The 9,904-nt window shown below is 35.7% G+C and overlaps 1 non-coding gene across 1 annotated transcript; it reads right to left on the minus strand.

Annotated features, from left to right (window-relative positions):
- Positions 1–8,187: 8,187 nt before the first annotated feature.
- On the minus strand, positions 8,188–8,293 carry LOC114205131 (U6 spliceosomal RNA). Its single transcript, XR_003608330.1, has one exon. It is a non-coding gene; the product is annotated as a U6 spliceosomal RNA (small nuclear RNA).
- Between the last annotated feature and the right edge of the window lie 1,611 nt (positions 8,294–9,904).

Raw genomic sequence — 9,904 nt, forward strand, 5'->3', positions numbered from 1 at the left:
TATGTAGGAATTTACTGAATGTAAAATGATAGCAGCATCTGCTAATATGTTTGTTTATTGGAAGTAAACTTTGAGTCATGTATAGGTAAGGGTACTATAAATACAAAGCTCCCCTAAATTCTCCTCGTCTGATATAACTTCCGTATTCGCTAGAAAGAAAAGTTTCATGTGTTAATTTTCTTTTATATGCATGTATATATTGCCCTTTCCAGGACTCTACCAATGTGCGTTCTTGCATCTTCTGTTTGAAAACTTACATTACTCTCTATGCTATGAAAGTGTGTGGTGGGAGAGCTGGGTATTGTCGAGGCTAATGAAAAATGAATTTTAATTTGATATGAAAATTAAATATTTTCTTCAAAATTCTGGGGAGATTGCTCTTAGAAATATTCTTAGAAATATCGTCTTTGGTGCCAGAGAATTGATTCTTCTACCTGAGTGGCTATGTATTGAAGGACTTTTAAGTATTCTTTGGTGCAGTCTTCAATTTGGTAAATAAGTATTCATTTCTCACTGGACTTTTCACACTGCAGAGGTGCTTCCAGCACTGTTTGCTTTCAGGAGCCTTCAGCGCTTGGTCCTTGGATCTCTGCCCATATGGATGCATAATCAGGTTCCAGCTTCTATGTTTGTTGGAAAGGCATGGACCAGAACAAGCCCACAATAATGTGAGCCACAGAGATTTTGTAAGGATCGGATGGGAGGATTTCCAAGAAAGAATTGTAACCTTGATGCCCATGGTTGACTTAGACTCACAAATATGTTTCGTTTGCCCACCAGGATGTACTATTACCTTTTTAAAATATAAATACCTTGGCAAAAACATGCACTGTCTTAGTTTGACAGAGGCCCACCATCTTCAAGCATTGGTGAAACCAGCCTGGCAAGCATTAGACTTGCAATCCTGATCCACGGTGCTTAGCCTTTAAAATATGCTAAAAATGGAATGAGCAACCATATTGGAATTGAATACTCTGCCTACCTTGGTAATTACTTTAAGAAAATGGAAAGTCAAAAATAACAAATTTCTAGCATGTAAATGTTAAAACATGGAAATCTATGAAAGCAACACTTAACCAAACAATTGTTGAATGATGGATAAATGAATGAACATATGAGTTAATAAATTATTTTGAATGTATAACATTTAAATAGGATATTATATTGTATTAAAATAGAAAGAAGCTATATATTTAATATTTTAATAGTCTTTTGTGCCAAACTCTCTAAATTTATAGACAATAACAGTATATATCACATAGAAATTTCTCATTCAGACCAAATAACTCTTTCATTTTCTTTATTAGCTAGTAAACTATTGAAAAGAGTGGTTGATTTTTCCAAATTTTGTAATTATTCTTCTTATTCTCAATTACAGCTTCTGATTAAAGCTGTTTCTTGATGTGAAATTGGATATTAGAACAGAATACAAAAGTAGTTTTAATAAATAAATATTTTATTTTATAGGATGTCCACAATGTATGATTTTTTATAGCAATTGTGAGTAAAATAATTTTGGGGCATTAATGCAATTTCTGTTGTCTGAGGTATACATTACTCTGACAATGGTACCTGTTTGGAAATCTTTAAGTATAATATTAAAAATTTGGAAATAAATCATGCCATGTTATATTCTCGAATGTAGATGCAGAACATTTTCTGAGCAATTAAAAACCATTAGCTGAACATTAACTTATATGTGTTTGTTTATGTTTTCATTTCTTATATTCACTTAAATAGGAAAGAGAAATTTTATATCTGAACATAAAGTACAACTAAAGGCTTAAGGTTAGCAAAATAAGACACTCTAAAAGTATTACAAGAATTGTTAGAAAGTATGGAAAATGGATTTGTATTAAGCAGTTTTGGCTATTTTAAATATTTTCAAATATTATTACAATTTATCTTGCAAAGGAACTATGATTTGTCTTTTATTTAGGAAATCCACGTTCTCTGTTTACACTCAAAATTAAATGTTGTTTGTATGACTGATAAGATTTATGAAACTCCACTGGCCTGTTTACCAATTTAGTTTGTTAATAAAGCATTTTATATTTTTATGGATTATTTCATATAAGTTAATCATCAATTGTCAATAAATAAGTATTATGAATTGTTCTTCTGTAATTAAATCTATAGTTAGGGAAAATATACAATTAAGCTTTTCTTATCTTGGTTCAGATCTCAAAAGTATTCCATGTTGAAAAAAATCCCATGGGCACACTAAGATAGACGAAAATTGATACAATTATTATAAATTAGCTTTGTTAAATACCTCTTTAACTTTACTGAGCTTTCAATTCTCATGTTTATTAAAAATATTTTATAAAAGTTGTTTTCTATGCTTATGTTTACTTTAAAAAAATGGAATATGCTGTTATTTGGAAATTGTTCACAATAGATGTTTTAGAGTTAAGGATTTTTATTATCATAGAAAAGAAAAGCAAACTCCATTTTGTGGTGTCTTAGCTTTAAAAGCCCTGTACCAGTTGAAAATCCTCAATTAGATTAGGGTAACAAAACAAAACAAATTATGTATATTTCTGCATGTCTCTGGTCTCTTATCTGCTTTTCTAATAAATCTGAAAGAACACTGCATTTGTCTTTCTACTTACACAGGGAAAAGAAAGAGCAGAACGCGTTACTAAGAATGGATAGACCCTTGTATATTTTGTATGGTTCAGGAAAATTAAGTGAGCATAATTTTTAAAAACTCTTTGAAAGGATAGTGTTGCATGAAAAAAATAATAAAAATCAGTCTCAAATCCTTATCACTAACAATAAAATAACCACATTCAAATATACGAATAAACTATATTAAGAAGCATCATAGAAACAAATATGTTAAGTACAGTCATAACACATTTTGTAAAGATTGATCGAATTATTTTAAAGTCTTCAGTGTTGAAGAACAAAAATTTAACTGAATAGATTTGAAGATGTAATTGGCTTTACTCAAGGACTCAGGAATCTACCAGCATCCCCTCTAGTAAACAGACAGGCTCTCTGAGGAGCGGTGCAAAATGGAAGGTTTTTATAGCAGAAGGAGGGGGTGAGGGGAGAAAGTCATTAGCAAAAGAAAAGAAAGGATTGTTTTGGACCAGGCATTATTATGCAGATTATCTCACTGATGCTGATCAGGAAATTTCAGATTGACTTTTGAAAGGTCACACTTCTGGGAGAGTCTGAAACTACAATTAAATCATGGATTGCTGTCCTGGGGGCAAATCACTCCATTTTGGGCCTGTTGTTTCTTTCCCAACACTACTTAAAGTAACTTTTTTGATTGATAAGAATAAAATGCCCTTTGATAAAGCCAATCTACGGTTAGAAGTTGTTTGTTTCCAAACTGTAAAGAAAAACAATTAGAAATGAGTGTAGACTTCCTCTATATTTGGCCCAACATTTTTTTTTTTTTTTAAGATTTAGTTATTGGGGCGCCTGGGTGGCTCAGTCGTTAAGCGTCTGCCTTTGGCTCAGGTCGTGATCCCAGGGTCCTGGGATCCAGCCCCGCATCAGGCTCCCTACTCAGCGGAAAGCCTGCTTCTCCCTCTCCCACTCCCTCTGCTTGTGTTTCCTCTCTGTCAAAAAAAAAAAAATAAAATCTTAAAAAAAAAAAAGATTTAGTTATTTATTTGCGAGAGTGCGTGCTAGCAAGCGCATGCGTGAGCAGGGGGAAGGGCAGAGGGAAAGGGAGAGAATCCTCAAGCACACTCTGCTTGCCGTGCAGAGCCCCACACGAGCCTTGATCCCAGGACCCTGAGACAACATTTTTAAAATTTAGTTGTTGGTGTGCAATAATTAATACCTGCAATTTTGGAGTGTTCTTATTTGCCTATGTTTAGGGACCTTTAAATGCTATAACATGGAATTATTAATGTTAAAAAGAAACTTCAAGGCTTCCTTTGAGATAGCTGAGGTTTTACCTAGAATTCATACTAAAAATTCCTGTAGCATTATTTTCTGCCAGAACTCTGTAATCCAAAGTGGAAATGAAGGAATTCCCTTGCTTTGGCTTTGCCTCTCCTCATGTATTTAGGAAAGCTGAGGGGACGCCTGGGTGGCTCAGTTGGTTAAGCGACTGCCTTCGGCTCAGGTCGTGATCCTGGAGTCCTGGGATCGAGTCCCGCATCGGGCTCCCTGCTCAGCAGGGAGCCTGCTTCTCCCTCTGACCCTCTTCTCTCTCGTGCTCTCTATCTCTCATTCTCTCTCTCTCAAATAAATAAATAAAATCTTTGAAAAAAAAATTGAGGAATTAAGGGTAGATGACATTTATATAGTTTATTTATATATAATTTAAAATCCAAATTCACAAAGACATTTCATCCATAGTAGGTATTCTACAAGATGGATATGTTACTGTCTATACCCTCTATATTTCTCACCTGTCTGAGATCTATGCTGAAATTCTACCAAGTGGTTCTTGAAATGTGATTGCTGGACCAGCAGCATCAACATCACAAAGGAACCTATTAGAAAGGCTAATTTTGGGGTCCCTCCCCCAGATCCATTAGATAGGAAACAGGGAGGGTGAGACCCTCTTGGCATTGCTAAGGAATCAAATTTACCTCAGTACTAGCTCTTGGCTACTCTGCGTTGTTTACACCACCTGAGAGCTTGGGAGGAAAGTGGATTCAGACCCACCCCCAGACCTATTGAATCAGAACCTGCATTTCAACAAGATCCCCAGGAGATCTACCCACACAGGAAACTTTGATTAGCCTCTTGTAGTTGATCCTTTGAGAGGAACCTGCAAAAACTAATATGTGAACAACACAATGAGCCAATGAGAGTAGGTGACACAAGTAGCCTCAGGCAGCAAGTTTGTGGCTACCATCAGGGAGGAAAATTGCCCCAGTTCACCTTGTGGCCTAAATTCAAGCCAGCTTGCCTCTCACCACCCAAAAGCTGACCCTCCCACTCTGTGTTCTGTACCTGGATAATTGACTGTGAACTTTATACCTAAGAGTGCCTTGCATTGGAGAGTATACAATGACACATAAGGTAACCAAATTTAGGTAGATGACATGTTCATTGTCACTTTACTTAGTAAATTTATTTTGCTAACCCATAATTTTAAAAAATCACATTTTGATAGTAATTATTTTTGATCAAGCTTATCCAATTAATCTACCAAATCATGTTTAAAAATCAACCTGAATAATCCTGATAGTTTAAGCAAGACACAGTTTCCTGATTTCATTTTGGCAAATAGGTGTCTTGATGTATTCTTTCTGACTGAGCCAATTTATCCCCACGTACATTTCTAACGTTTCATTTTTCTGGGCGTGGCTGACTTTGAGTATTATAGGTGTGGCTGAGAACCTGTCAGAACCAGTGGTGATATATTAAGTAACGGAAGTCTGTCATGATTATTTCTTTTAGTTTCAGACTGGGTAGAAGAAAGTTAAGACAAATTTTCAGAGTTGTTTTAATTTTATATAGTACATTATCAATATTAACTATATATAGTACCCTAGAAACATGGAATATAATTATTAAATATGTCAAATATTAACTAGTAATATTAAATACTAATTTGATATTGATGCTTTTATTAAATATATTTGAAGTTAAACATTAAGAAGATTGTTGACACAAACACATGGCCCTTGGTATTTTGTGAGGGTGATGGCAGAGACTGCTGGCTGTCTACCTACTATCTCCTAACTTAGTTCTTCATTAGAGATGGAGCTCTGATTTCATTCGGGTTGGCTACGTGCCTCACTGAGAGACCACTATTTCCCAACCCCCTTGAACCAAGTGTCACATGCCCTAAATTCTGGCCAGTGAGAAGTGAAATGCTGTGTATAAGATTTCTGAGTAGGTGTCTTAAAGGTGTCTTAAAGGAGCTGATTCAACTGAAGAATTTTTTTTCTTCTCCCAATTTTTTTTTTTTTTTTTTTTTTTTTACGTAAGTTCTACACCAAACGTTGGGCTTGAACTCACAACCCCAAGATCTACTGACTGAGCCTTCCAGGTACACTTGCTTCCCCCAATTGTATTTCATGATGTCTAGAACACAGATGTGATGCCCTGTGCTCAAGCAATCCTGTTGTGAACTTCAGAATAGAAGCCACATTTGTTGAGAATGGAGGAGCATAAAGATAGAAGGAGGCTGGATCCCTGATAACTTTGTGGAGCCTCCAAATCTGCCCTGGATTTCCTACCTCTAGACTTGTTTACTCGAGTGAAAAATCTTTGTGTGTTTAAGCAATGAAATTTTAGGTTTTGCATTAAATGTAGCTGAATCTTATTTGATATAGGGAGAGAACAGAGACTGAATGGAAATAATTGACTTACCTAAACATGATTCAATAAACTTGGGAACTCATTTTCTTTTGGCTAAGATTTTAAAAATGGATAGACCTGAAGACATTTCAGTGTTTTCTTTCCTTTTTTTCTTTTTTGAGAGAGAGAGCATGCTCACAAGTGGGGGGAGGGGCAGAGGAAGAATAGGAGAGAGAAAATCTCAAGTCGACTCCAAGCTGAATGCAGAGCCTGAGCAGGACTCGATCTCAGCACCAGGAGATCATGACCTGAGCCGAAATATAAGTCTGTCACTTAACCAACTAAAGCCGCCCAGATGCCCCAAGACATACATTTTTATTTTTTATTTTTTTAAGTTTTTATTTATTTATTTGATGGACAGTAAGTGAGAGAGAGGGAGAGAGAGAGAGAGCATGAGTAGGGGAAAGGGGTGGAGGGAGAAGCAAACTCTCCACCGAGCAAGGAGCCTGATGTGGGGCTCGATTCCAGGACTCTTAGATCAGGACCCGAGCCGGAAGAAGATGCTTAACCACCCAGGCACCCCAAGACACACATCTTTAAATGTTGCATACTAATTCTACCACTTCATCCTCTGTTCCTCTGAACAGTGTGATCAAACTGATATGTTCCCTTAAGTCTGAAAGAGTCAGTATTTTGTTCCACTCTAATAGCCTGAGGCATACTCTCATTTTTCAATTAATTAATATATAGGTAAATAAAATTTATTTTCCTATTTAGCCAATGAATTTCTATCATAATCTGAAACTGTTCTTATGCCAACTCAAATAGACTTGAAAATGAGTAAAGCTGTGTTTGACAAACACAGGAAATTACAGAGGTTTCAGCATGTGACAAAGAAGACAATGTTATGGTTTTGGTGTATGACAAATGGTGATTCCATATGCTAATAAACTCAGTTGGATTTCTGCTTTTTTTACATTAGTGGCTATATAAAAATGCATTTTAAAAATTACCTCAGTGAATTGGCTAGGACTTGCCTTAGAGCATTTGGTAACAGAAATAAAGTGGCTTAGACAATGTAAAAGCTTATTTTCACTAATGTAAAACAAGCTCAAAATCTTGGACTTGTATGGATGCTGGTTTTTTGGTTTTTGTTTTGTTTTGTTTTGTTTTTTTACTGTTTTTAAAACATTTATTTTAGAATTGCCATGAAGGGGAAGTTTTACAGATTTGAATCCATTAAGTCTAAACATTTCTCCAGGGGAAGAGATATCCAAAACTAAGGCATAAAACAAATAAGTAAATCAGGAAAAAAAATAAGCATTTGTGAGAGACAATACATTACCATTAATAATATACTAATGAATTTCATAAATTGATATGAAAATAGTAAATTACTAAGTAAAATGGGCAAAAAATATAAACAGATCTTTCACAGAAGAAAGGACAGTTAAATTTCAAAATGAAAATATTCTAATCTCACCGATAGATTTAAAGCAATGAAAAATTAAACATCTGTTTACTACTATATTTCTTTCATTCAAATTAAATGATTTTTAAAGTATGTATGTTCAGGAAAAATTATGGAGAAATAGAATCTCTCATAAATTACATCTGCAGGCTAAGGTGTAGCCGTCAAATGTTTTGAAAAAAAATTATGAATACGTTGCTATATTCAAATCAAGACATTTTACCCAAAATGTAAATTTGTGACTTCTTTTGAAAAATTGACAGTTCTAGTCATATTCCCAAAGTCTACCAGTTGGCTGGAAGTGCAAAGTGTCATTCAGTGCCCTCTGCCAAAGCCAGCGCCCTCTGAAGTTGCCCTTCATGTCTCAGAGAGGAAGGCTTCAATTATCATTTATTAGGACATTTGTACTCTTTCTTTCCTTCCTTCCTTCCTTCTTTCCTTCCTTCCTTCCTTCTTTCCTTCCTTCCTTCCTTCCTTCTTTCTTTTTAAACATGGAATGCTTCATGAATCTGCGCATCATCCTTGCACCGGGCCATGCTACTCTTCTCTGTATTGTTCCAGTTTTCGCACGTGTGCTGCTGAAGCCAGCACTGTACTATTATTTTCTGAAGGTAGGTTTAAGAGGAGAAAAGAAACGGGTTTTCTGTACTTTTATTTTTTCAAAACAATTTCAGAATAACTTAAAAGGGCTGCTTTTTTCAACCAACGTGACTTCTTTATCTTGATTTCTTTCCTGACCCCTGCAGGCATTGACGTTTGTAGCTACTTGCGCTACATGAGTTTCAATATAAAATGAATTATGTTGCCATTTGGCATACAATATACTTGACTTCTTCCCTGTGTTCATTGCTTATTGTTTTACACCCACATTGGAGTGTAAGCTCCATCAGAATGGTGCACAGCACATAAAGGGAACTCAATAAATATTTTTTGAAGGAATTTATTGAGTACCTACCATGCACAAGCATTCCAGAACGCTCTTTTCACAAATATTATCTCATTGAAAATATCAACAACATACTTCCAATTTAAGCATTATTATTCCTATATACTAATAAGAAAACTGATGCAGATAGAGGTTAGCTGACTCAAATAAGCTCAGACTGCTAGGTTTCCAGAGAGCCAGGATTTAAATGCAAGCCTGAACAATGATTGTACCCTGAACATTCCTCTTCAAATGGCCTTATATCTGTAATACAATGGAAAAAAATGTATAGGACTTCTTAATCCTAAAAGAAAAGTATGCATCCTGTGTATCTAGGTTGCTTATTCAGGACCTTCTACGCCGTAAATTTCAATCCTCAGCTGGTAAATTTCCTTGGGAAGGAGGATGACAAAACACAGTCTTTCTTACATCAGAGCAATCCTCTCCACACCAGAATCTATGGGTTAAGTAGATGAATTGTTTCCATTTGGAGTTGTCCTACTTATGTATATATTGATAACAATCAAGTTTGCATCTCCAGATTGGATGTCTCTTGAATTCCACACCCATATTCTTCACTAATTATTTCCAGCTTTATGGTTCACAGAAATAGCAAACTCAGTATCTTCAAAAGTGAATATTTAAAGCCTTCACAAATAAGCACTTCGCTGCTGTCCTTATCTTTGTTGCTAATAGTAACATCCACTCATTGTCCAAATGTATATCAAATCCAGAATTCTGCAATTATCTGGGCATGGAAGAATAGAAAATTAATGCACTCCCAGAGGAGACAGATTTATAAATCAAGTAATTACAACACTTGGGTCAGATAACAAATAACAGAGGCACATGTCAAAGCCTGTATGTGCACAGAAGACTTGGAAGTGCTTTTCCCTACACAGGGAAGTGAGGGAAGGCTCCATGAGCACTGTGGAAGGAGGCTTTCTAGTAGAAGTGGAAGTAAGCATTCCCAAACCAAACTAAGCCCAAAACAGGCAACTAAAAGCAAAAGAAAACAAGCAAAAAACAAGAATGACTGGAGTTCCAAAAAACACAATTTGAAAAACCACTATCATGGAGGATGGATTGGAAGGCTCTTAGAGCTGGAAGACCAATGAAGATGGTCCAGATGAGTGATGTGGAATCAGATATAGCGATTAACCCGGAGACAGATGGATGTGAGCGTGAGTATCTAGGATGACTCCCTGGTTTCTTTCTTGAGTAAGTGGGAGGATCATGAAACCATTAACTACAAGGAAGAGAAAAGCAAAGTTTTG

Source organism: Eumetopias jubatus, unplaced genomic scaffold (assembly GCF_037043125.1).
Source record: "Eumetopias jubatus isolate StellerSeaLion01/CBP00866 unplaced genomic scaffold, mEumJub1_p1.0 scaffold_16, whole genome shotgun sequence".
NCBI classification, from domain to species: Eukaryota; Metazoa; Chordata; class Mammalia; order Carnivora; family Otariidae; genus Eumetopias; species Eumetopias jubatus.